The 25,773-nt window shown below is 35.7% G+C and overlaps 1 protein-coding gene and 1 pseudogene across 1 annotated transcript in view; both read left to right on the top strand.

The window, feature by feature from the left end:
• Positions 1-25,773, top strand: part of LOC129951525 (A-kinase anchor protein 200) — a 236,264-nt gene that overhangs the window by 69,531 nt on the left and 140,960 nt on the right. The gene's annotated exons all lie outside the window — the stretch shown is intronic.
• On the top strand, positions 13,352-13,433 carry LOC129952990 (small nucleolar RNA U3; annotated as a pseudogene).

Raw genomic sequence — 25,773 nt, 5'->3', positions numbered from 1 at the left:
CACATTCGTCATCAACTTGTTTAAAAAAATCTTCACATGTCCTTACATGCCTACTGTAAACTAAAACAAGTACAAAAAAATTAATATCATATTTCTTTAGAAATTTTAATAAGCTTTAATTTTGTAAAAATTATTTTTTAATACGACAAATAGTTTTCAAGATAAACCCGAAAAAACCGAAAAAAAACGTATGTTTCTCTTCACTACCGCTAGAGTTATTTTATAATCTATAACTTTACGAAAAAAATCATCAAATCTTTTTTTTATAAAATTAAATGAGCTTTAATTTTGTGGAACAACATTTTTTGATACGACAGATAGCTTTCGAGATAAACTTGAAAAACTGAAACAAACGCCATGTTTCTCTTATCTGCCGCTAGTGCTCACGTCTGATTCTTGGGGACTTTTGTTTTGGGTCATCACCAGACTTCCCTTAGTAAGTGTATCAAGTTCCAAAACTGGACTGTTAAATACACACACACAGGAGCCATTATGATGAACGTGCTGACATGAAGAACTGATGCTGCTCTTTACCTTTTCGAACAAAAACTTGTTTTAAATATTTGAAAAACTTTTATTATCCTCTTAAAGTAAAATCAAAACATTAATTCATTCTTTAATGACTGGACTGTTTTCAATTTATTCCAAATATTAGGTTTTAGAACTAAGACTAAAAATTCGTAATAAGATAAAAACATGCTTTTATACAATTTTGGTATAAATGCTCAAAAAGCCTAATATATGAGATTTTTTGAATAAAAATAGGTTGTATCTCAAAAACCTGACGTGATAGATTAGTTTTAAAGGCGAATTCCAACTAAATCTATCAAAATCCTTAGAACCGGTTTAACTTGATTACCACCTACATTATTCTATTGTTGACCAGTGTTAACGATGCTATAAAAATTCTCATGAATCCCACACCTTTCTTTAGCAACATTGAATATTTTTATGTTTTTATTTACGCATTCCACACCACAAAATGGCCCACCTGTAAGAATTAAAATTCCATATTACGTTTGAAGAAAAAAAATAATTATTGAAAATAATAGCAAACAAAGATAAAATTAGGAATTTTAACTATTTCTAGTGTAAACAATAACGCGAACGCGAAGCTCACATAAACATTATAAAATGACGTGTTAGAAAAACTAAATATATTTTTTTTATAGCAAACAAAACTTGAATGATTGGATTGATTCATCCACGTGTAAGAAATAAAGGAGGCGAGAAGATGGGCAGGTTTGATAAAAATATCCCTTAGCAAGACTTATTCTTCGTTTGATCTCAGCGTTGGTGTTGTTTTCTGCGTTTATAGCTGAGCCTAGGTAGACGAAGTCCTTGATTACCTCAAAGTTACGTCTGTTGATGGTGACGTTTTGACCAAGATGTCGTTGTTGTATGTCCTTTCTTTACAACAGCATGCACTTTGTTTTGCCCTTATTAAGCTTTGAAACCATTTTTGCCGCCTCTGTCTCAATTGCAAAGACTTTTGAAAGATAGTGCCTCTAGTGTTGACGTGTGAGCTCTGCACTATTCTTTCAAGCACGATGTTAAAAAATCGCATGACAGCGCATCACCTTGTCTAAAACCTTTTTTGACATCAAAAGGTTCTGTTGTTTCCAACCTTTATGGAGCAGCGTGAATTCTCCATCTTCCTGCACAAACGGACGAGTTTGGCAGGGATGCCAAAACTAGACATGGCTCTATACAGCTCGTCCCTGTAGATGCTGTCATATGCGGCCTTGAAATTGATGAAAAGATGGTGGGTGTCGATTTGGTGTTCTTGAGTTTTTTCCAGGATCTGCCGTAATGTGAATATTTGATCGATTGTGAACTTTCCTGGTCTAAAACCACACTGATAAGGTCCTATCAGGTTTTTGACGATGGGCCACATTCACATATTACGGCAGAGGAGATCTTGTTAGCGATGTTAAGTAGACTTATTCCTCTATAGTTGGTGCAGTTTAGAGGGTCTCCTTTTTTAAGAATCGGGCAAACAATACTGAGGTTCCACTCATAGGGCATGCTTTATTCCGACCATATCTTACAGATAAGTTGGTGCATGCTCCTAACCAACTTATTTCCAGCTGCTTTAAAGAGTTCGGCATTCAAGCCATCTACTCCAGCGGCTTTATTAGACTTCAACTTAGATATGGCAATCTTTACTTCGTCTAAGTCGGGAGGATGTTGGCTTTCGTCGTCTATGTTGAATGGATCATCCTGCCTGACAGCGGAATTCGGTGCGTCGCTGTTCCATTATGATGTTTCCACTTCCACCAGACATCGGGTCTGCTTGTAGATTTCTTATGACTTGTGAATTTCGTTTCACCTGTTAATATAACTTTCGAACTTCATTCCTGCTTTTAAACCTCTCAACGTCTTCGACCGCAAGCTTCTCATGCTCTCTCTTTTTCTTTCTGAGAAGTCGGTGTTCCTCTCGCCTCTTCTGCTCATAGAGCTCATAAAAAGCTCTCGTCCTTCTATGCAGCACCGTTTCGCGTGCCTGTTGCTTGGCTGCATTTACCTGGTGACATTCGTCATCAAACCACGGGTTCCTTGTTGGTGGCTGCTTGAAACCCAGCACGTCAGAGGCAGCTTCTCTGATTGCAACTTTGAAATGTTGCACTGGTTTTCGATACATTGTGTTGGCGGCAGAGAACTTCGAGAAAGGTGACTTGCAACTCGGTCGAAGAAAGATTTGACGATCTCTTGCGATTGCTTGTAGCTGTTCGACCCTGTACCTTCTCCCAGCATCTCCTTGTTTTGCCTTAGGTCTAGAAACCCGTAGTGCTACCTTGACTACAACGAGGTAGTGGTTCGATTCGATGTTAGCTCCTTGGAAAAATCGTACATCCATGATGCTGGAAGCGTATCTGGCGTCGATCGCAATATGGTCTATCTGGTTGAGGTTGACGGTCGATTGATCTGGAGAAGTGCAAGTTCCTTTGTGGATGTTGAGGTGTGAAAAACGCGTACTGGATACCATGACGTTTCGCCCAGCAGCAAAATCTATGAGCCTGAATTCGTTGTCGGAAGTGTTGTCGTGCAGGCTGTTTTTCCCGATTATTCCACCAAAGATGTCTTCCCTTCCTAGCTTGCCATTCAAATCGTCCAGGACAATTTTAAAAGCTGTCCCTTTACCCTCGAAAAACTTTGGGAAATATGGAAAACCAGACAGTATCCAAATATTTTACCAAACCCAAAGGAGTTTGGGAACCAGCATCCCACAAAAATGAATAACGACCTTAATGCTAGGACCCAAACTTTATTTGCGTATGTTTTGGTTTGGAAATGGAGCTCAGTACCATCTATATATGTTTAGTTGGTGATAAACAAAGCGTTTCAAAAAGTTCAATTCAGTGTTCAATCACAAACAAGTCATAAAATTGTAAAATTTGTCATAGTCTGACAGTGACAAAATTGTCGTGGTATTTATCTGACAATTATATCACCTGTCAAGTGTCAATACGTTATGCAATGAAAACTTTTCAGATAAGTGCAACAAATTTGTAGAATTGTCACTTGTCAATGTTGTTTATGAAATATGGCCCAGGTTCTGAATTTTTTATTTTCAGTCGAAATAACATCGACATCACAATTTATTGACAAAATTGAACTATTATGAAACCATCATCTTTTTAGATTGATGTAAACTTTTATAGACTTGATCGTAACGTTATGTATTTTGAATGGTGTCTACAACTTGAATTATGCAGAGTATATATTAAGTAGGTGCTTAAGTTATAAAACCGTCAACGTTAGTGTCACACCCGTATACAAAGTTATAAAATCAATGGAAAACATTTCCAAATAAATTAAGACTGACAGTTTCGTCTATTCGATGGATAACTAAGTTCTTTGTTTTTCTTTGTAGTGTAATAATGCACAGGGACATTCCTAGAATTAAAATTCCTTTTACACTTTTATTTATCATCTTTTGGCGCCATTGTTTTACCGGTTATTCAATTTTATTCATACAATTTTCTTTCAATTGACTCACGATGGTAACGACGAGGATTAGCAGCAAAAAATTCCACAGTGTAGTTGTGTATAAACCCAACCCGATTTTGCCAACTTAAAGAACTGAGACTTCTTCGTTAATCCCGGTTGGTCTTTATCTTTTACTTTCGATCAGAACCTTAGTCCCAGGTAATTCCAAGGTATTTATGGCGACAGATTAAGCAGGCCAGGCTGCATTGCGTTTATAGAAATTCATATACTCGTAGATATCTAAGGCATATTGATGAGGTGCTGTAACGTTTTGTATGTTTAATATCTGTTATACATAGGTAAAGGAAATATAGCCTAAAGATGGATACAATTATTTATAATAATCTATGGCTACACTCTCTTACTACACTTCTACTTCAACTGATTTCGAATGTTCGCAATGAGAAAATGTGTGTAAACATTTTCTTTTTCCAGGCTTTTTTTGTTGAGTATGATTCTTATCCTTAACTTTAACTTTAGCACATATGAATTCTGAGTTTCTGACACTTTAAATTAATAGGTCCCCAAATTTAGATAGTTTTGTGATATCTAATAAACTGCATGAATAAATTACTGGAGGTTAGAACTTAAAAAATGAAGTTCTCAAAACATTACTTAACTTTACTTTAATAATTTAAAAAATAAAAATTATCTCTACCCTACCGCATACTAATTTAACCTTTTTTCTCTTTTTTCTTTCAGGTAAGCAAATTACAAAATAAAGGGTGATTTTTTTTAGCTATTATCTCTTTGGCAACACTGGTTTAAACAGCAGAATCGTGTTTTTTTCATTGTCAAACATCTTCAGTTTGGTCTATAATTTAACCAAGAATCGTCTTAAAAACGAACAAAGCTTGCGAATTATTGAATTTTATTATCAAAATGCGTGCTCTGTTAAGAAAGTTCATCGCGCGCTTCTTCCATTTCATGGTAAGTTTAATCTATCCACTGAAGCGGCCATTCGGGCTATTGTGACTTAATTTCGCAACAAATTTACATTATTGGACATTAAACCACCAATACGCTTACGTAGAGTGCAAATTGAAGAAAATATCGCAGCGGTATCGGTTAGTGTTAATAATGACCATCAATTATCGATTCGTCGCCGTTCGCAGCAAAGTGGAAGCATTTAGGTGTGATGCCTTTAAAAATACAGCTGGTGCAAGAATTGAAGCCGAATGACCTACTGCAAAATAAAATGTTTGGTGAACGGACTCTTAGAAAGTTGGCCGAAGATTCACTTTTTTTTACCGAAAAATTGTGTTCAGCGACGAAGGTTATTTTTTGACTCAATGAGTACGTAAATAAGCAGAATTGTCGATTTTGGAGTGAATATCAGCCATAAGCATTGCAAGAGCTACCAATGCATCCAGTGCGGTTTATGGGCTGGTGGCATCATTGGATCGTACTTCTTCAAAGATGATGCGAATCGTAACGTAACTTTGAAAGGTGAGCGCTATCCTGAGATGATATCCAACTTTTTTTTGCCCAAAATAGAAGAGCTTGACTTGCATGACATGTGGTTTCAACAAGAAATTGCCACATGCCCACAGCACACGCCACAATGGACTTATTGAGAGTCGAGTTCGGTGAACATTTTATTTCACGTTGAGGACCGGTCGATTGGCCGCCTAGATCGTGCGATTTAACGCCTTTAGACTATTTTTGTCAGACTATGTTAAAGCTCATGTCTATACAGACAAACCCTCTTCAATTGATGCATTGGAAGATAACATTGAAGCATTTATTCGTGAGATACCGGCCGAAATGGTGGAAAGTTTAATCCGAAATTGGACTAAGCAAATGGAGCATTTTAGACGCAGTCAAAGTCAACATTTGCATCAAATAATCTTCAAACATTAAATTATATGGACCGTACTATCGATTCGTATATTTGAATCGATAGTACGGTCCATATTTCATTTCATGCATTTTTCTGAATTTTAAGTGTTTTTTGTTAACTTTCCTACACCATTTAAAAAATTTGAGGCATGATATGGATATAATCCTCTACACAAAATTTTACCATTTCCAAATAAACTTAGAGATACTCGTAGGCTGCTAAAAAGCCACACAAATGGGGATATACAAATTTTGTACTTAGCGGCAACTCTGGATTCAGCTACGACTTTGATATTTATACTGGAGCTCAAACACTCGGACAAAAATTTTCACGAAATCATAAAATGATTGTTGTGCGATTACTAAGGGCCATTCCATTTCATTGCCAATTCTATCTTACCTGACGAAGAAAGAAATGTTGCCGTTAGGTAAAAGTCAATCATGTTCTTGGATACAGCGTCTTCCAATTACAGGATCAAGGCAAATTAATGACAACAAAAGGACGAGGGACGATAGTTGAAAAACTTACTAAAGTTGATAGGGTGGACATTGGTGGTAAACCTAGTACGACTAAAGATTTGCTACCTTGGCTTCAACAAAATTTGGCATTCCCAAAATCAGTGATGACTTACAAATGGCACTTGGGAAAAATGGATTTATTGTATGCTCTACGTGGATACTACAGGATACAAATAAGATCTAATAAAGAAATTTTATCATCGCACATATTCTTCCATTTGCTTGATACTGTAGCTTTTGCATAGACGGAATCTTGATCGCTCTGAACCAAATTGCATTTTACCTGAAGACTTGTGCCACGCAACAAACCAATTTCAATTTTTTAGCGTTAACGAAACTCGCGTTCTTCGGAAAGCTGTATCCGACTTAAAAAAAAATCTCATGTGGCAATCTTACCAACGCAGATCATTAGGTAAGCTAAACTAACCACTCGTTAGAAATTCTACTGAAAGCTTAATTATCAGCTAGAAGCCCAAGAAACCCACCTTTACTAACATGAAAATATTGAGAAAAACGTCTGGTGGAATTTGATAGGAAATTATCCTTATTGAAATATTTCTGTTGGCTAAGGTATTGATTTCATGGCAACAATAGAAAACGATATCAGTTAAATGGCCGAGTCCCCAGTTGCAGCACTGGATATTCTTTAATAACTTTTTGAATTCCATTTTTAAGGTCTTGAATCTTGAAAAACCAAAATTTCTTTACAACTTTAACATAAATAACAAATTTATAACAAGATTTTAAGAAAAGAAAAAATAATAAATAAAATAGAGAAAATAACCTCATATTCAACTTAAAAACCAGTATTGCACATACACCCAAAATATTAAGAAATGACTTTTTATTATAAGTTTTGAATGAGATAATTATCTGAAAAAGAACATCTCTTGAAAAAGTTGTCTTGTAATTTGTAAAGAGTGGATTTAATAAGGTTCTCTCTCAGTAGCTTTTTTGTGGAGTCTTATAGTAGAATAGCAACGAGGCAAAATAAGTATTAGTTTAAGGCCTTTATTTTGACATATCTGTAATTTTTTAATGCGAGTCTTAGCCCAATCGAACCACGCTGTTGCTCCATAAGTGAGGAATGGCTGAAATAAACTTTTATAAATTAATATTTTACTATTTATGCTTAGACGAGACTTCCTATTGATAAACGGATACAATTGAGCAAAAACACTTGATGCAAAAAGGGCAGTGTCGTCCGCGAACATGGCAATTTCAGTCTTTTCATGCCTAGAAAGATCGGATATGAAAACGTTAAAGGGAATGGGACTTAAAAGAGATCCCTGAGGAACTCCAAATAAAATATCAAATAAAGAAGATTTCGCAAGTCCATTACTAACAAAAAACTTTCGGGGTTTTCAAAAAATTCCTGATTATTTGGAAAGATATCGTGGAAAATTCAACAAAATTAGTTTAAAGATGAGTCCATCGTGCCAAAAAGTGTCAAAGGCTTTTTCTATGTCTAGCAAAACTAGACCCGTCGAATTTTTTAAAACAAGATTGTTTTGGACATATTTTTTAATTCTAAGGACTTCGTGGGAGGTGAAGGGACCTGCTCTAAATTCACATTATTCAATTGGATATATGCTTCTTTCATCAATATGTTGCAGGAGTCGGTCATTTAACACCTTTTCAAAAAGTTTAAGTTAGGAATATTGCTTAGAAGACTTATAGGCCTATAACTTGATGGACTATCAGGTTTTCCAGATTTGTCAATAGGTATAACCTTTGCTACTTTCCATTTTTCAAGAAAATAACAGTGTTTGATACAATTATTGAAGATAAAAGTTAAAAAAGTTATACCTTTTTTAGGCAATGCTTTAAATAGTTGATTGCTAATTCCATCATCTCCAGGAGATTTCTTTATTTTAAGCCCTTTAAGCAAGCCTTTTACCAAACTGTTGTTAGAAATAAGTGTACTGGGTTGAAAAATTACAAAATCTTTGAACTCTAAGAGTTTTTCGCGAACAACATTTTCGGTTACGTTATCACTTAAATGAGCAGACACTGAATGATTGCGGTTGATATTTAGAGCGAAGATATTTGCCTTTTCTTCCTGCGTAATATAAACGTTATTTTGTTCCCTAAGAGTAGGAATAGCTGAACCTTTCTTCTTAGATATTTTTGTTGCATTCCAAAAAGGTTTTGAACCCTTATCAAAACTCGATAGAAAGTTGTTTCACTTTTGATTACGAAACACTAAAATTTCATTTAGAATTTTACGATCTAGGATGTTAACATTAGTTTTAAAAGAGTAATTTGTAACGAATCCACTTTCTACTTTCATGCCCATGTTCTGCATTTCACTTATTGCGAATACACTTTGCGAAATTGAATTTGGGTGTTCCACAATTCGTTATTGTGAATGGGATTTTCGAACATGCAAATGGATGTTCTGTATTTCGGTTTATTACATTTTTTGAACGCATTCAAATCACATTTTTTATTTCTGTGAATTGAATTTTGTTAGCTTCCTTCTGCTAGGAATCGGAGGGTTACAGCAAGTTTTTGAACTGAAGGAATCGATGAAGGTATTATAAAAGGTTTAATTTCGTTTAGAACATATAAAAAAGTGTCTTTGCTTGATCTAAAATAACAATGAAAGCTTAAAAGAGAAAACCAAGAATTGTTTTTATTTATGAGAACGATTCTACATAATTTTCATACACTTACATTATGTTGTGCATTGCATCCATCTTTAAAACAGCAAAAATTTCACTTCAGAAACAAAATAAAAATGGATGACACTTCAGTTCTGACAGTTCGAAATCGATCTAATTGAAGAACATGCAATTTCATTTCACGTGAAATCGAAAAGTGATTTCAATTCACTTTCGATCAAAATTCGGAACATGGGCGTCAGTGTTTCGTAAACGGATCAAAGACAATATGTTACCCGGCAAAGGTTGAGGGTTTGAAATGGAACTAGGATTTCTGGTTTCTGGTATAGATATTTGAGCAGCGTTATTGATAGTTTGCTCAAACTTTTCAATAGCGCGGTCCACATCTTCAAGAGATTGAACATCTTCAATCGAGAAGCTTCCGTTGTATCCGTTGCTGGATATGTAGGATTTATATCTTTCCCTGTTTGCAGCAGAAAATTTCGAACGGAAATGTGTATTGTTTAATAAACAATTTGCTTATAACTTGTGGACACAGGCAAATGGTTTGAGCTCAGAGCATGAATAGTTAAGGGGTAAGTGAAGCACGCAGTGTTATTTGTGATAAATATGTCAAGCTTAGAAACATTTTTTTGACGAGGAGCTCAGTATATGTGTATGCAACTGGTATATGCAATAATATCGTGAAGTATATTTCCAAAACATAATAAAATGTTTTAAGATTCGGAACAGTAATAATATTTATTACTACATCCTTCAGGTGGATTTCTTATTCAGGTAGATTGTCTTATTCCTCTCTCAGATATGATTCCTTCGGAAGATTCTTCAACAATGAAATCATCTTGGGCATCCAAAAAACTTGCCGTTTCGTCACTTATTTCAATTGGTATTTCATTGCTTGAATTCACTGATGGAATTTCGTATTCATTTCCCACTGAATCATATCCTGTACAAATATTACGATAAGATGTATCGTTTGTCTCACCATCTTTTGGAAAAATTTGCTCATGGAAAACAGCGTCTCGACTTATTATGACTTCTTTTTTCTTAACGTCATAGAAGCGATATGATTTTGAGTGTGTGCAGTATCCTATAAAAATTACTTCTTTTCCTTTGGCATCGAGTTTCTTCCGCTTTTCTTTTGGAATGTAAATAACTGTTTGACAACCGAAAACTTTAAGATGCTGCAGATTCACTCTTCTTTCACTCCAGATTTCTTCAGGTATTTTTTCTTTTGTACCTTTGCAAGGTATTCTGTTCGTTAAATAAACTGCCGTATTTGCAGCTTCAGTTCAAAAACGTTTGTGTAAACCAGACTTGATGAGAATACAACGCGCTTTTTCGATTATGGTTCTATTCAATCTTTCTGCCAACCCCGTTTTGTTGTGGAGAATATAGAACCGTTGTTTGATGTTGAATGCCTGCATCTGCTAGAATCTTCTTCATCTTAAAATTGCAATATTCCTTTCCATTGTCGCTTGTAATGGCCTTTATTTTGTTACCAGTCTGATTGTCTTTAAAATTTTTAACTCAATGAACTTTTCTTCTACCTCATTCTTGCTTTTAATGAAAAACGCAAAGACTTTTGTTGAAAAATCATCAATGAATAGAAGCATGTTCATTTTTGTTCAATCGGACCACAAAGATCTGTGGGCATTAGTTCTAATATTGATTCTGCTCTAGTACTAATTGAGTTAAACGGTAGGCGTGCCATTTTACCTTTGATACATGTGATGCAATTGATTTTTGAACTATCGCAATCAATCCAACACGCTTGTGCCAAATTTTAAAGTGTGAAGCTACATTTTTTGTAACATATGCACTTTGGTTGAGTGTTCTGTTGAGTCGGTACATATTGTTCACCAAGCTTGCAGTTGCAACAACATTACCCCTTTGGTCTTTCACTAAACATCCATTCTTGGAAAAAATCCTTGAAAAATCCTTCTTAACAATTTTCGAGACAGATAAAATATTAATGCATAAGTGAGGAACGTGAAGGGCTTTTAAAAATTCAACCTCACTTTCTTCGAATTTTCCAATAGATACCTTCATATTGACTTTACCTATACCTTGGACTTGCATTTCTTAATTATTTGCAACAATTACCTCAGAGTTAAGATTTTCCATCTTGCTTGAAAAGCATGCACTATTTGAGCACATGTGAGCTGACGCTCCCGAGTTGAAATACCATTCTTCTTTGTCAAGAGCCGTGACGGAAGAACATCCTAACATCGCATTCTCCTTTTCTTGATGGTTCTTATTCTTTTTTGGACATTCGTTCTTGCCAACAAAAGCAGTATCTTGACTTGCATCCAAATTAACGTCTTGAAGAAGTTTGGTTTTAATTCTGTCTACTGTAATAAGAACCCAGAGCTTTGGATTCCCATTATCATTGGCTTGTATTCTTCGGGAAGACCAGCTAAAAGCATTGATCCTATCCATTCTTCATCTAGTTTAAGACCAACAGATCTGAGATTGTACGATGTATTTAAAACATCGTTAACGTACGCATATACAGTAGAGAAATCTTTCAATTTTGTGGAACAAAACTTTTGGATGAGCCCAACTCTCCTCACAAGACCAAAATCTTGAAAAAATTTCTGAAGATAATCCCAAATCTCTTAAGCGCTTTTGCAATGTCTTATATGAGGATAAATGGATCTTTCAAAAGGCAAAATAAGCTCCGATTTTGCGTTTAAGAGCTTCGTTGCACCCTTCTCCGAACATTACATTAGAGGTCCACAAATGAATTTCTATACGCAACAGCTTCAGAGAAAAAACGGATAAGAAGTTCCCAACCACCCTCACCATTCAAAACTCCAAGACAGTCCTCAAACGAAAGGATGCTCTTATTGAAGTAGAAAACGCCGGATCTCTTGTAAGATCGGACATAACGCTAGGAAGTAGAAAACATTTTCAATTTGATTGAGGTTACATAATGTACAGTTAGGATTTACATAATTTCTGTGAGGTCTATAGTTAAGCTCAAGCATCTCCGTGCGAACCTTAAATATCAGACGTATCTCAACAAAAGTGAACTCGGTTCGAAAATAATTTGCTTCCCCCAAAGAGAAATTAAGTTTACTGTATAATGATCTAGATTCGGACTCCCTTGCCCGATTGAGAAATGTCTGAAAAATGTTGTCATCTATAACAGAAATATAATCGTAAAGTTAATTCCTCCACGAATCTAGATTATCCCAAAAAAACGTCAAAGAAAAGTTATGTTCTGAGCCAACTCACTCCAATCTTTAAAAGGCTGTAGCGTAAGGCTGTTACGAGAATCCTTTTCTGCAAATTGTTGTTAGATCTTTGCATGACTTTGATTATATAGCCTGCATTTGCTTTTAGATTCTTTAAAAAAATGTGTGGTAGTCCCGACTCAACGTGTATGGCATAATTGGGGGCATTAGGGGGGAGTCTAAAGATTCGCTTGAAGAAATATCTTTGGATAGTTTCTATTTCGTCTTAGGCAGCTTTTAACGGTTGAATCAAACACTTTAAATTTCGAAGCCGGATATATTTTTGTTATTGAAGAAATTTGACCACATACAGTTAATAGCTGCTTTTGCTGCGGCCAATTTATCTCTTATATGACTTCGAAAGTTCAGATTGTGTGCCATTGTGAAACCTAGATATTTGAAGTCCTTCACTACTTCTATATTTTAACCGCTCAAGTTCCATGAACGGTCATTACGTACACTGCGATTATGGTGTCTGAATATCATGATCTTAGACTTCGCAGTATTTTTTTGAAGGTCCCACAAATCACAATATTGTTTTAACTTGTTAATTTGGTGTTGAAGCGTCACAGGATTATCAGTTAAAATAACAAGGTTATCCGCATAAAGGAGCACCTTGATAACTAGATTACCAAAAACAACACCACCTGGTATATTATCTTCAATGTCATTTATAAAGAGCGAGAAAACCAAGGGACTCAAAATGCAAGCCTGTGGGACACCTGTTTCTGACCTAAATTGTTTCGTCGTGTTCATGCCATTTTTAACCACAGCAGTTGTATTTGAGAGAAGTTGCTCATACATTTTTATAAATTTTGTTGATAAACCGATATATGAAAGTTTAAATAATAATGAGCTTCGGTTGATGGTATCGAAGGCTGCTTTAAAATCAACGAAAAATGCCTAAAGATTTGTTTTCTTCTCTATAAAGGGTCTAGCAACACTAGTGAGAGTAAAGATTTGGTCCACTGTGGAGAGATTAGCACGAAACCCAGCTTGGAAACAGCTTATTTTATTATTACTTTCAGCCCAACTAGCAAGACTTAAGTAAAGAATTTGAGTGAATAGCGTCCGTAGTGAAATAAGGACAGAAATTGAGTTTTCAGGAAGGTTTGGGTCACCCTTTTATATACTATACTTCACAGGATCATTTCTGTAGTCAGTCTTCTCTTACTTTTAAAGAAAGTACGAAATTAACAAAAAGCTGGCTATTCAAAATGAGACTTCTTAGTGGAAAATCGAACGAAAGAAAAGTTATTTTTGGAATTTGGTATTTCACTGAAGCTGTTGTTACAAAAAAATAGAAAATCTTCTAATAAAAATATTTTGTTATGGAAAAAAATTCTAGAAAAATTAAAATCCAATTTAAATTATAAAACAAAAAGCTAACATTTTTAGCAATTATCAACGGAACACATTGGGTGTGTACCAATATGTACCAATACCTCTATCCACCCAGAGAGAAAGAAAGAAACTTTATCCATTCAACATTCTCAACAACTATAAGTTGTCTTTTCCATTAAAGTTTCAAATCTCTGCACTCCAAGGTGATTCCAAAAGTACATATATAGTACTCTTATACGTATGAACTGTTGCAGGTTATAAAATCAAAATAAAAATTAAAAAAAAGAAACCAAATCGTGGTTAGTTGTTCCCATTTTGATAGAAGGTTCATACAACGAGGTGGTGATGTATTTTGCTGCTTGCTTGCAATTGCAGCAGCAAGTGCGTCAATCTTATGTATCCACATCCACACCACTGACTCGTCGTCGCTTCGTCGGTCGTGTGCAATGCAAGGTGAACTCTTGGGTTAAACACGTCAAGACTTCCACCTATAAAATAACACAAGAAAATAAAGGAGCACACAATAGGGTTAGATATCTACGTTCCTACCATCATAGTTGTTGAATCAACATCAAAAACACACATCTACTCCATGTCCATTGTGGTTTGAAATTAAGTTTATTTGAGGTTTTATATCTGTCTTGAGAAATACCAAAAAAAGTGAATTATAATTTATGTAGAAACTCTTCATGCAAAACCAACTGACATTTCAAGAAGGGGTTGCAATGTTTTCTGTGAATGAATATGAATATGACTATGAGTCTTGACTTGAATTAAAAAAAATTAGGGAGGAATTTAGATAAAGATATAAAATTAAGTCCAAACCAAAAAAATACAAAAACCCTCAAAATGGAAAAGGGAGACCATGAAAGTTCAGAAAACTTTTTATTTTTTAAACAATGATTTCTATCTAGAGTGCATTTCCGTTATTATTATGTATCATATAGTTATTTTTTTTGTTTTTAATTTGAATGGAAAGTCTAAAGTCCGCAACGAAGCTTTAATTTATGATAAAACACACCTCCTGCTTCCAATCGTCCGTTGTCATAGTCGCAGTCGTAGTCGGTCCTCAGTCGCAAGTCGGGAGACTAAACTAACTCCATTTAAATCAAGAATAGAATGAATGAAAATGAAACCCCAAATGAGGTCAATTGTCATTAATGACCGAGGTGAGACCGTTATTTATTACAGGTGGTGTTGCACACGCACCGTGTTGTGTCAGTAGGGGGTGATGATTTTTTTTTTGTATACTTTTTTTAACTTTAAACAATTAGTTTGTAAATCGTTTGGGGTGGTATTTCTGTTGTGTTGTCTTTTTTTATTTTTATTTTTATTGTTGCATTAGATTTTAGAATAAATATTGTACAGTAGTTGGCATGGAAATTAATGACTATGACACCTTATATTACCCACCTCCGACCATTAACATATTCACTGCCGTTGTTGCCTTTGCATTTGCTGCCGTTAAGGTTTTCTTTTATGGTTTATGAGAAGCTATTACATTAGTATTTTCTAGTTTAACCATTAATTTGAATCTTTAATGGATTTAGGAAGCTCTTAGAGTGTGAGGTTATATCATGTTTTTTATTTTGGTTAATAAATCGAAGTTAATGGTCTTGAATGAAATATATGGGGACGTTTAACATGTTGCTTTCAAGAATTCGACGGAATTTGCATGAAGATAGATGGTGATCCTTTGATGAATAAATCCTATTTAACAATTATTGCCATCACAATTAAGGGTGGACCACATAAAAGTTGGCCTACTTCTGACTTTATTCATGACTTTTTATTTTGTCCTCTTGAATTTGATGTTAAACACTAAAGAAGTCCCCAAACCTTTATTTATCGGTCATATTGATCAGTAAACTTGACTGATATACAAGATAAATCGTAAAAATTTTCCTTGGTATAACTACGAAATTGAAATGCTTGTTTTGAAACGGATCAGTTTTTCCAATATAGGAGAACCAATATATCTTTTCTCGCAACCGAGTTTTAAGACTTAATCCTTATAGTAATAGATCGTACTTTTCTCAAAAGCTCAATTTCTCTTTAAGTTCCAAGGAGTTTTTGAAAAACCTAAGGGAAATTGGTGTAACTAGGGAAAAACTCATCTAAATGCTCCTTAACCCACAAGTGCTAAATTCGGTATTTGTTCAACCTATGCCGAGTAGGGTGAAGAGAAAATGGCAAAAAAAAATAAAATTTTGTTGTTCCTGTATTGTTAACTGGTGATCCAGATGACGCAAATGACTTTAATTTAAAAAAAAATTAATACCTAATTTTAAAAAGTTCTTCGCTCTATTCAGAGTTAATCAGGTACCTATGATTTTTCTTCCAGTTGCCGCAAAGTGTAATTGTGCGTATTAAACTATTTTTATATTTAAACCTTTAACTAACTAAGTTAATTCGTTCCACCACTTCTATAAACATTACTTTGACATCCATTCTTTTAGTAATAAATTCGTTTGCTACTGACTTTCTATGGCTAAGACTCGTAAAAATACGCGTTGTCCTCTTTTTGGCGATCCACAAAAACTGAATAATAATTTGTTGCCAACTTATTGTGATATAATTAAACATTATTTGTGGATAAGAAACGATTTAATTGCATTGCGTAATGGAAAAGACCCTTCAATCAAGGAGGTAAGTGAAATAGTTTCCAATGATGTCGAAAGTATATGGAATAAAGCATCACTTCTACCATCAGTCATCAACAAGTTGTTGCAAGGTTGATTTAGTATTATAATAAGTATAAAAGTACGAAGAAACTACGCAGTAAAACAATAAGCAAGAGTTTTATCAAGATTCACTGCAAAAGTTGTTTGATATTGCAACATGTAAATGTATTTCAAGAGGATTGTGTAAATATGAGACAAAAATACTCATTGGAGAAGAACCCTTCTTAAAAGATCAACGAAATGCTCGTAAAATGTATATTGGATCTGTTGATCAGGTGGCAACCAAGTCTTTGCATCGTAAGGATCTTAGGAAACGAAAATATGAAGAATTTTTAAAAACTACGGCCGATACTCCACCAGTAGCACTTCTACCACTGATTCAGTTGTGGAATATTTGTCTGACAGTACTTCTACTGAAACTGAAGTCAAGGAATTTTGCCCCCTTAAAACCCTGCAAAAGAAAGAAACGCTTCAAATGAGAAACAAACTAAATGATTCGGCTACAGCTTGCGATAGAAATGAGGTTTCAGATAGATCGGCTGCTATCAAAGTAATCGCTGCTATGTTGGATTTAAACGTCATAAGTAGTGAAAATTCATCGAAAGTGATAGATCGGAGTAAATTACGTCGAGAGCGTAAAAAAGTCCGTGAAGGTTTAAACATTATTCATCGCTAAGACTGACAACATTTTGAACTTCGTACGTCATTGGTAGCAATTGGGTGTGATGGCACTGCTATAAATACAGGACATAAGAACGGAGTCATTGCATTGTTAGAAAAACATTTCGGTCGTCATTTACAATGGTTTGTGCGCTTATTACATTGAAATGAGCAACCGCTTCGTCATCTGTTTGCAAGTCTCGAAGGAACCACCAAAAAAAAAAAAATCAAATGGGGTGGCGCAACAGTCCATTGTGAACCAGGGCCTAGTGGCTTACAACTCTCAACCATTCCTGTGTGCGAGTACTGTTGTCAGGAATGGAAGGGACCTACAATTTTAGACCGAATCCGAACGGCTAGTTTGAGAAAGCACTTTTTCATGACAAGAATTACTCTTGAAGGATTTGTCAATTCCTCGCAAGAGGCAGTACCCGCGAAAATTAATTTTTTTAAATTAAGGTGGCACAGGCAGGGATTGAACCCAAGACCCCTTGCATGACAGTCCAACGCACTAACCATCATGCCACGGGTGCTACCGTGGAAGGAACCACCACCGGCCCTAATAGTTTTTCTGGAAGCAATGGGAAAATGATTGAAAAGTGTCTAAGCTTGAGGATGTGGGTGCTGACTCAGATCAAAAATATTTGCATCAAATGTGCTTAGCTATTTTTAGAGGTTCAATTTTGCCCGCTTTAGCTAGCAAAGATCCAGGAAAGCTTGTACATTCCCGATGGCTATCTTGTGCAAACAGGATTCTTCGATTATATGTTGGCATAGAAAATCCTTCAGACAACCTCAAAGAACTTGTCATATTTATTGTGAAAGTATACTTGGAGACTTTTGGAAGGCCTGTTGAAGTTCGAGCACTTATCTGTAAAATTTCTTCCACTTCGTCGATAAACAGGGCAAAAAGTAGAAGGCTTAGCAGCCTTGTCTTAGCCGCCTTGTCTCAGCCCTATCTCTACTTGAAACTTTTCTGATACTTTTTTAAGGGTCACTGCAGAAGTTATTAAGTCGTGTAAAAGTTCCAGAATGTTTCCAAACGTTGTCGATATTTCTTTATTTTAGAGTTTCAACTTTAGTGCTCTTCTGCCTATAGCGTCGAATGCCTTGAAGTCAATAAAAAAACGTAAAGTTTATTTTTCGATCCCATAAATATGTCATAGGGTAAGTGAGTAAATTTGATCAAATGTAGAGTACATTTCGAGAATGCCGGCTTGTGCTTCACAGTAGCTTTGCTAGAACTTCCATCGATGAATTAAGCTATGCTTAATCCCTCGCAATATCCTTAGTAGTTAGCCGAGACCTTTTGAAAATTAGTTTCTATTTAACAACTTGGTATACAAACGCTTGATTTATGGCTCTTGTTAGATGTTCTAAGAGGAGAATTGTGGTGAATTTGTAGAAATCTTTAGGTATTTCCTTTAATCCTTGTGACTTTTTGTTTTTAGCTCATTCACCACCATTTGAACTTCTAAACAAGAAAATTGTAAATCAAACTCATTGTCCTGTTGGTAAGGGATGTTATACTGAAAAGATGAGGGGAAATTATCTTCCCTCAGCATTCAAAAATGCTCTGTTAAGTCATTAATATCGACTAGTGGAGCCACTTGCTTGTTTGATTTTTTGTTAACAATCGTGAAAAATCTTCCAGATTTCACATGTATTTCTACAAGCTGCAAGTTTTTCTCTTACTCTTCGGTAATTTTTAAGGTATTATACTTTGAAATAGAAGTTTTCGATAAATTGTTTCTAAACAGGCTGTATTCGAGCTTAGCTTACATTTTGTTCACAACACCCCTGAGATTAAAATATACCTCGTTAGGATTTTTCGCCGAAAATCCAACTGTGACGAGCCGGATGGTTCTGTGCCTTATTTGGTTCTTGTAAAAGAAATATTCGAGATCTTTGTGCATAATCCTCCTGAAGTAAAGTAGGCGACAAGGGGTCCTCCATTACGTTCCAAACTTCTTATCAAAAAACTAGCTACTCAAAATTTTCATTTTGAAAATAAATGTTCCCCAAAATTTCGTAAATACATATTTTGATCTTTTTGATTTTAACAGCTTTCAGTGTCAAAATAACATATAATATAAATGTAAACCACTAGTTGGCCCATTCCTTGAGTTCAAATGTTGAATGCTGTTGTTGATTTTCACTCAAGACGACTAAAATAAATGTTACAACCCAACTATGATAATCCCACTTCTGAATTGTAAATGCTATCCATCGATAAATCCCTTTGGGTCATGTGCTTTTTTTTATGCGTAGCAGCCCTATTTTTCAATACAGTAAAAAATGATAATTTTAGAACACCCTTTTTTAAATGCTAATTTTTTTTTCAAAATCCTGTTTTCAAAAATTTCTTTATGCAAAACTTATTTGTATTTATCTACATCCACTGATGCTTGAAGTATATAAAAATAAGTATATCAGCAGCAGCAGTAGAATGCATTTTCATCATTCTTCATCTTTGAAAAATCACTGTCATTTTAACTTGGAAGAAGCAATAAATCTTCTTCTTTCAACTTATCATCATCATCAGTAGCAGAAGAAGAACCAAAAGGAAGAAGCTGAATGCAGCAGAAGCATCACCATCACCAACAGCAGCATCAGCAGCAACCATTTTCAAAATGTCGCATGATATTTTAGAAGCAACAAAAACAAAACATAAAGAACTGATACTAAGTAGTTTTTTAGCCTTCCCCATTTTAACAGTAAATTTATTTCAACATGACATTCATCGCTTAATTCTTTTTACCCACATAGGCCAACCTCTCAGAAACTTATACCATCTGCGGGATTGTGACTTCGAGCATACGTCGTATATCGCTATCACTAGTTTTTTTTTAATTTATTTTCATTGCACATTGACGCTGAGCGTTGCTCCAATAAATTGCAAATCGTTGGTTGGAGCCATCTCGATGTGCGATGTGCAACAGTCCCATGTTCAGTCTCATTCCCGCATCCACCCCAATAAAAGTTGGCACTTTCTTATGAAGAGTAGATGGTTTAGTTTGGGTTGATTTTCTTTCCCCCCCTTTTTTTTTTGTTAAACTTTGTTTATTGCTGCAATCCAAAAACTCGATGAGCAATCAGCAATTTATTCAAGCTTCGTCCTCGAAGCGCATTATAAAATGGTTAAACCAGTTTTCAAAAATTATACCCAAATGTAAATCGACCAACAAAACTAATCAAGGCGATTATGAAAGATAGAGGGAGGGGTATGAGGTTTGTAAAAGCCTCTTTATCAAAGTTGTTCCTTGCTCTCTCGAGATCACATCAAACTCGAACTCCTGATGATGCTAGAGAATGAACTTCTCAAGGCACAGCGACAAAAACATCGGTATAACCTATTCAAGTTTAGACCAGAGTTTGGGGGCACAAACACATCACACACTACACCACTGTGTAAATGATATACACACCGTACTCCTAGCCAGCAGCCTCTGTCGAGCTGGTATCAGTTAGGACTCAAAGTATCTATAGCTATAGCTTTGGTCTTTTGTATTGAAGTTGTGTGTCTGGCTGAATGCTGATGAAAAAAGAAGGGACATTGTAAAAAGTAATGAGCACCCGGTTCTCATATACATTTTAACCTCATGGCCATCTTCGTCGTCTTCTTCTTCGTTCTCATCCTCTTCATCATCTTCGACGCCGTCATCATCATCATCATCAACTACATCAGCTTCAGCATCACCGGCAGCATTGTTGGCGTTTGTGTCGTTGTTGCATTATTTTTATTATTATTATCATTAACTTAAGACCTGATGCATAACACAGACCTACAACACTATATTCATCGTCTTTAATGTTGATCTTCGGGTAATTATTAGTAGAGGAGTGTTTATGAGAGGCTTTTTGCTTCTTCAACTTTTTGTTGTTTCGCTCATTTCATGTCTTCCATACAAAGGTTAAAAAAATATAAATCAATAGGATATCCGTGTCGGGATAAGTTGCTTATTTTCCATACAAAAATCCAATCATATTTTTTTTCTCTGTAAAGACGGTTCTTAAGGGAATGAGCTAAGCTCCCAAGTTTATTTAACAGAAATTTTACACAAATTTTAAGGCATTCTGCAAAGTGGTTTAAGGTCCAAATGAAGGTCACAATTCAGCTCCTTGTAAGACTGTCGGTATTAGGCTTTTTTATAGAATATAGAGGTCTCGACATTCACAAGTCCGCTGGCCGGATAGTATCCCTGCTTCAGAAGAGGTGTTCTTCAACCATGGTTATACAACTGCGTACACTTTTTCATTTATACGACCCTACTGGTCTCTTTTGGAGTGCATGGGAAACCGTATTTGTCCAGTATTTGTTAAAAAAAAGGTGAATTCTACCACATTCCCCCCTCCCTTTAACTGTCTTTCAATTCCACTTACGTCCCTTCTTTTCAAGGTCATGAAAGCGCTTATCAATTTTTCACATTAAAAATGTCTTGAAGAACGAAAGCTTCTTTGATGGTTGGTCTCCGAATATGGCACAAATCCTTACATCGTTTAAAAGAAAGTAAGACTAGTAAGAACTTGATATTTGAAAAGCCTTTGATAGAGGCATTAAACTATCTTCTCGAACATTTTAGTATGATGAATCTCTTGTTTGCTGTGTAAGAAATTACTTTTCGGACCATTTTCAACTCAAGTAGTATTGAGCGGATTCAAATCGGATATCCACAAATTGAACGCTGGTGTGCCTCAGGGTTAGGTTTTGTCTCCGATACTTTTTCTTATTATAATAAATGATCTTCTCCCGGAAACTTCTAACCCACTTAATGGTTTTGCTGAAGACAGTTCCTTTAGCTTTAAGTATTCGTTTTTAGATTCTCATTCTTGTCGTTCAGATGCGAGAATAGGGAATAAGGATTAGGGAATCAAGAAACGAGTACAATTACAATGTTTCGAAAACCAAAAAATATCTACTGTTGAAAAAGCGTAACCCCCCTCCCAAATGCCAATATCCATGGTTGGCACTTGCGTCGAGGAGACTGAACAGCTTTTAGTTCTAGGTCTGTGCATCACAATACACTTGTTGTGGAGTGACCACATATTTGACATCTGCAAAAATGCAACTAAGTGTTAGGTTTTCTTCAACGATGCAAGTTGTTTACCACTACAATTTACAAAGCTTTTATTCGTCTGGAACTCGTGTATAGTTCTCGTAATTGGGTTGATGCCCAATAACGTACTTACGTCTTTTGAATAGAATTAAAAAGAAAGCTATACAAATTATAGACGAACGGTCTATCACTGAGACTTTGCTACTCTTGAACAACGCCGCGAAGTTTCGTGGCTATCATTGTTTTATCGTTATTTTCATAAACGATGTTCTAGAGAGAAGTCGGTTGGAATTCTCCCCTAACAATTCTACCGTAATAACCGTACTTCTAGGAATGCTCATCAGTTTACCCTTGAGCAAATTTTGGACATACACAGATGCTTTTTTAACCGCACAACACAAATGTACAAGGTTTTACCAACCTCAATATTTCCAATCAGACGTTTAAAATCAATGTGCATTTATTGTCTAATCCTAGTTAGTCAGATTTAAACATTGTAAAGGTATTCATAACCCCTTAAGCGCGGGCAAAATAAATACAACGTATACAAAACTTTTTTAAATTGGATTCTCCTAGAAATTTAATTTGAATGATATCATTCATGTGGATCGAGAATATGCGAATTTCAACAGGCTTGTACTTAAGCAATAATTTAAGTTAGTCATTTTTAACAATGGTATCTTATATAACAATCATCGGGCACGCTCTTCTCCATTTATGGATCATTTGATGCAAGCTCTCTGTAACCATACCTCTACCGTGCTTGAAGAGTTCTGTTGGTATCCCATCAGAATCAGGCAGCAGCTTTTTTGGACCTATGAATTGTATAGCAATAGAAACCCCTTCAGTACTGGAAGGACTTATAATGACCAAATAAGTCTTTGTTAATCATCAAACAGAAAGTTGTATGATAGTTTTTTGAAATGTTTGTCTTAATTGGACGCCGGCATTATATAAGATCCATTGAATATTTTGATTTTCGAATCCTGAACAATTCATCTAAAAAAATACATTTTAGAAAATATTTAATTCTAAATCAAAGAAATCTTCCCCAAAAACAAGTCTAACATTAGTTTCAAAAGCTATAAATTATGATTACGCATCTTTAGAACCCTTAACTGATATTTTGAAAATATGCATTTCATATCCATAGTACTTTTATATTTTGTTTGAAATCATATCTATATATGTTTTCCGGCTGCAAGTACAGCAGCGCTTTAACTCCTCCTGGATCATAGAGCAGCAACAAGATCCTTCCACCTATCCCGATTCACCGCAAACAGGTCTCAGCTGTGGCCACGATTAAATACCTTGAAACCGAGCCTCCTTCAAAACTGATGACCTCCAAGTCGGTCTTTGGTCTTCCAATGCGTCTATTACCCTGGAGATTCCATTGGGCGGATTGTTTTGCAATATCGTCGTCCGGTTTCCTCATTGTTTGGCCTATCCAACGCCATTTCCGTTGCATCATGCTCACGTCCAATTTTTTTTTGTCCTGTCCTATTCCGATAGCAAATTCTAGGTGGCACACTCTACCAACATGCACAGCCACAAAACTCATATGGTCTTCACTGGACCTAAAGCGCTCTAAACACTTGTAATCTCATAGCAGACTTCATATAAGCTGCCTAAGAGGTGTCCTTTCGGGACACTGTCTTATAGGCATACACGTAATACGACTTGGTGTAGCCTCAAATGACTTCTGCAGGAGCTGAATGGATGGGGAAGAAGAGGAAACAATCTCTCACCTTCTCTGCACTTGCCCTGCTCTTTCACTAAGACGCACACTTCATCTGGGAGACTACTCTTTTGATAATCCCAGTGGACTAGCTAAAAAGGATATCAAATATCTTCTTCGCTTTATAAAAAGCTCAAAATGGTTCGACTAGTAAGAAGTAATTCTCTAGATTCATGTTGTATCACAATGGGCCTTTCTTTTGGCCTAAGTGTGTGGATTCTAATCCACAGCTCAATGTTAGAAATGGTTTGCGGCCACCGGTTCTTTAGAATAGGGCGCAGACAACGGTTAACGAAAGCTTCTAGTCTGCTAGAGATGTTGGCAGAGCATTATTTCCATGTTTAAGAAGCATATAACAGCACTGATTTGACGTTGGATTCCAAGAGTTTCAACTTGATGCGTAGCGATATTTTGCTAGAGTTCCACACAGGAGAAAGGATTCAAAATGCACTACGGGCTTTGTTTATTCTAATGTTAACATCCAGGTCCGTTCCGCCATCGAGAACTATAAAACTTCCCAGATAATTAAACTGCTCGACCTCCTCTATGGTCCCCAACCCTAGACTAACTTGTGCTTTTGCCCAGTGTTCATTACTTTGGTCTTATTAAAGTTAATCCTTAAGCCAGCCACCTCTCCATTCAATTGCAGCGAATGACACATCTGATTTAAGCCATGAGACATACATATATCGTGAGCATAATCTATGTGGCTAAGTTTGTCAAACAGACTCCATTGGATACCGTGTCTTTCATTTGTACCCACCGTGGCAGTCATCATATCGTCGATCGCCATCAAAAACAGAATTGGTGACAAGACATCTCCTTGTCTCACTCCTTGACGCACATCGAAGGAGTCGGAAAGCTGTCCATTGTGCAACACAAAATACCTTAATAACAGCAACAATTTTCTCAGGGATTCCTCGCGCAATAACCGATCTCCAGTTGCATTCACGATTGACCCGATCAAACGCCTTCTAAAAATCTACAAACATTAGGTACAGCGGTGATTGGTACTCAAATGATTGTTCAATGTTCAAGTTTTATTCGCAAGGTATTGGTGCGAAACCCCGCTTGGTGCCGATTGAGGGTAGACTCGATCCTTGACTTAATCCTCTCGAGAATAATAGTTGCCATTAACTTCGGAAAAACGGACAGAACTGTGAGGTTTCCTTTCTTTGGTAGCTTTACAATAACTCCATCCTTCCAGGCCCTTGGGTAAGTTCAACTCTCCCAGACAGCCTGCACGCGTTTAAACAAATTACGGGAAGCTTTTTCAGGGTCTGCTTTAAGGAATTCTACGGGAATACCATCAAGTTCAGCTGCTTTGTTTTTCTTTAGAAGATGTATCATATCTCCTAACGTATTTTGAATTTTTAAAATTTATTTTGATTGAATTTCCTTAATCCACTAAACCACGTAGATGGACATTTTTGAAACCCCAGGTCCTAGAAAATGGACTAAACTTCAGTTACAACTTTCTTTTATTACAACACACTTTCATTATCAGTGAGAAGATACTTTTCATGTTCTTGTTGATGAATTGAAAATCTTCTACGGTTGGTTAGAAGGCAAAGTTTTGTAAGTCTTTTTATTTGTCTCTTGTCAAAAAAAGACACAATGGAGACGATTTTGATGGCTTCAATCAGCATATTATTCTTCTTCTTGTTATTTGGTGGGACATTCATAATGTTATCATCTTTTTCTTCTTCTTCTCCTGGTTGGTTGATGCATTCAATATTTTTGTGATGGTAACGAGTCCATAAATTCAAGTCATACAAAATATTTCTATAGAAAGTGAGGAAGATAAAATGCATTGTGTGTATTTTGTATGTGCATTGATATGATTTGGGAGGACAACATGTGGAAACTGAACTGAGACTTACATGCAGAAAATAAAAACGAAAACTTTCAGTTCTGAATTCTGTTTTCAATTCAATTCGATATGAAAAGATATTTAATGTCAAGTTGTCTGAAGGTTTATTGTCAATGAAATTTTCCTTCTTGATTGATATCAATTTCCTTTTTTCTTCTACACTCGTCGCAGCCGTTCTTGGTATAAATGGGAAT

Source organism: Eupeodes corollae, chromosome 3, assembly GCF_945859685.1.
Source record: "Eupeodes corollae chromosome 3, idEupCoro1.1, whole genome shotgun sequence".
NCBI classification, from domain to species: Eukaryota; Metazoa; Arthropoda; class Insecta; order Diptera; family Syrphidae; genus Eupeodes; species Eupeodes corollae.
Note: the sequence above shows the minus strand (reverse complement) of the source record. Positions and strands in the feature narration are given on the sequence as shown.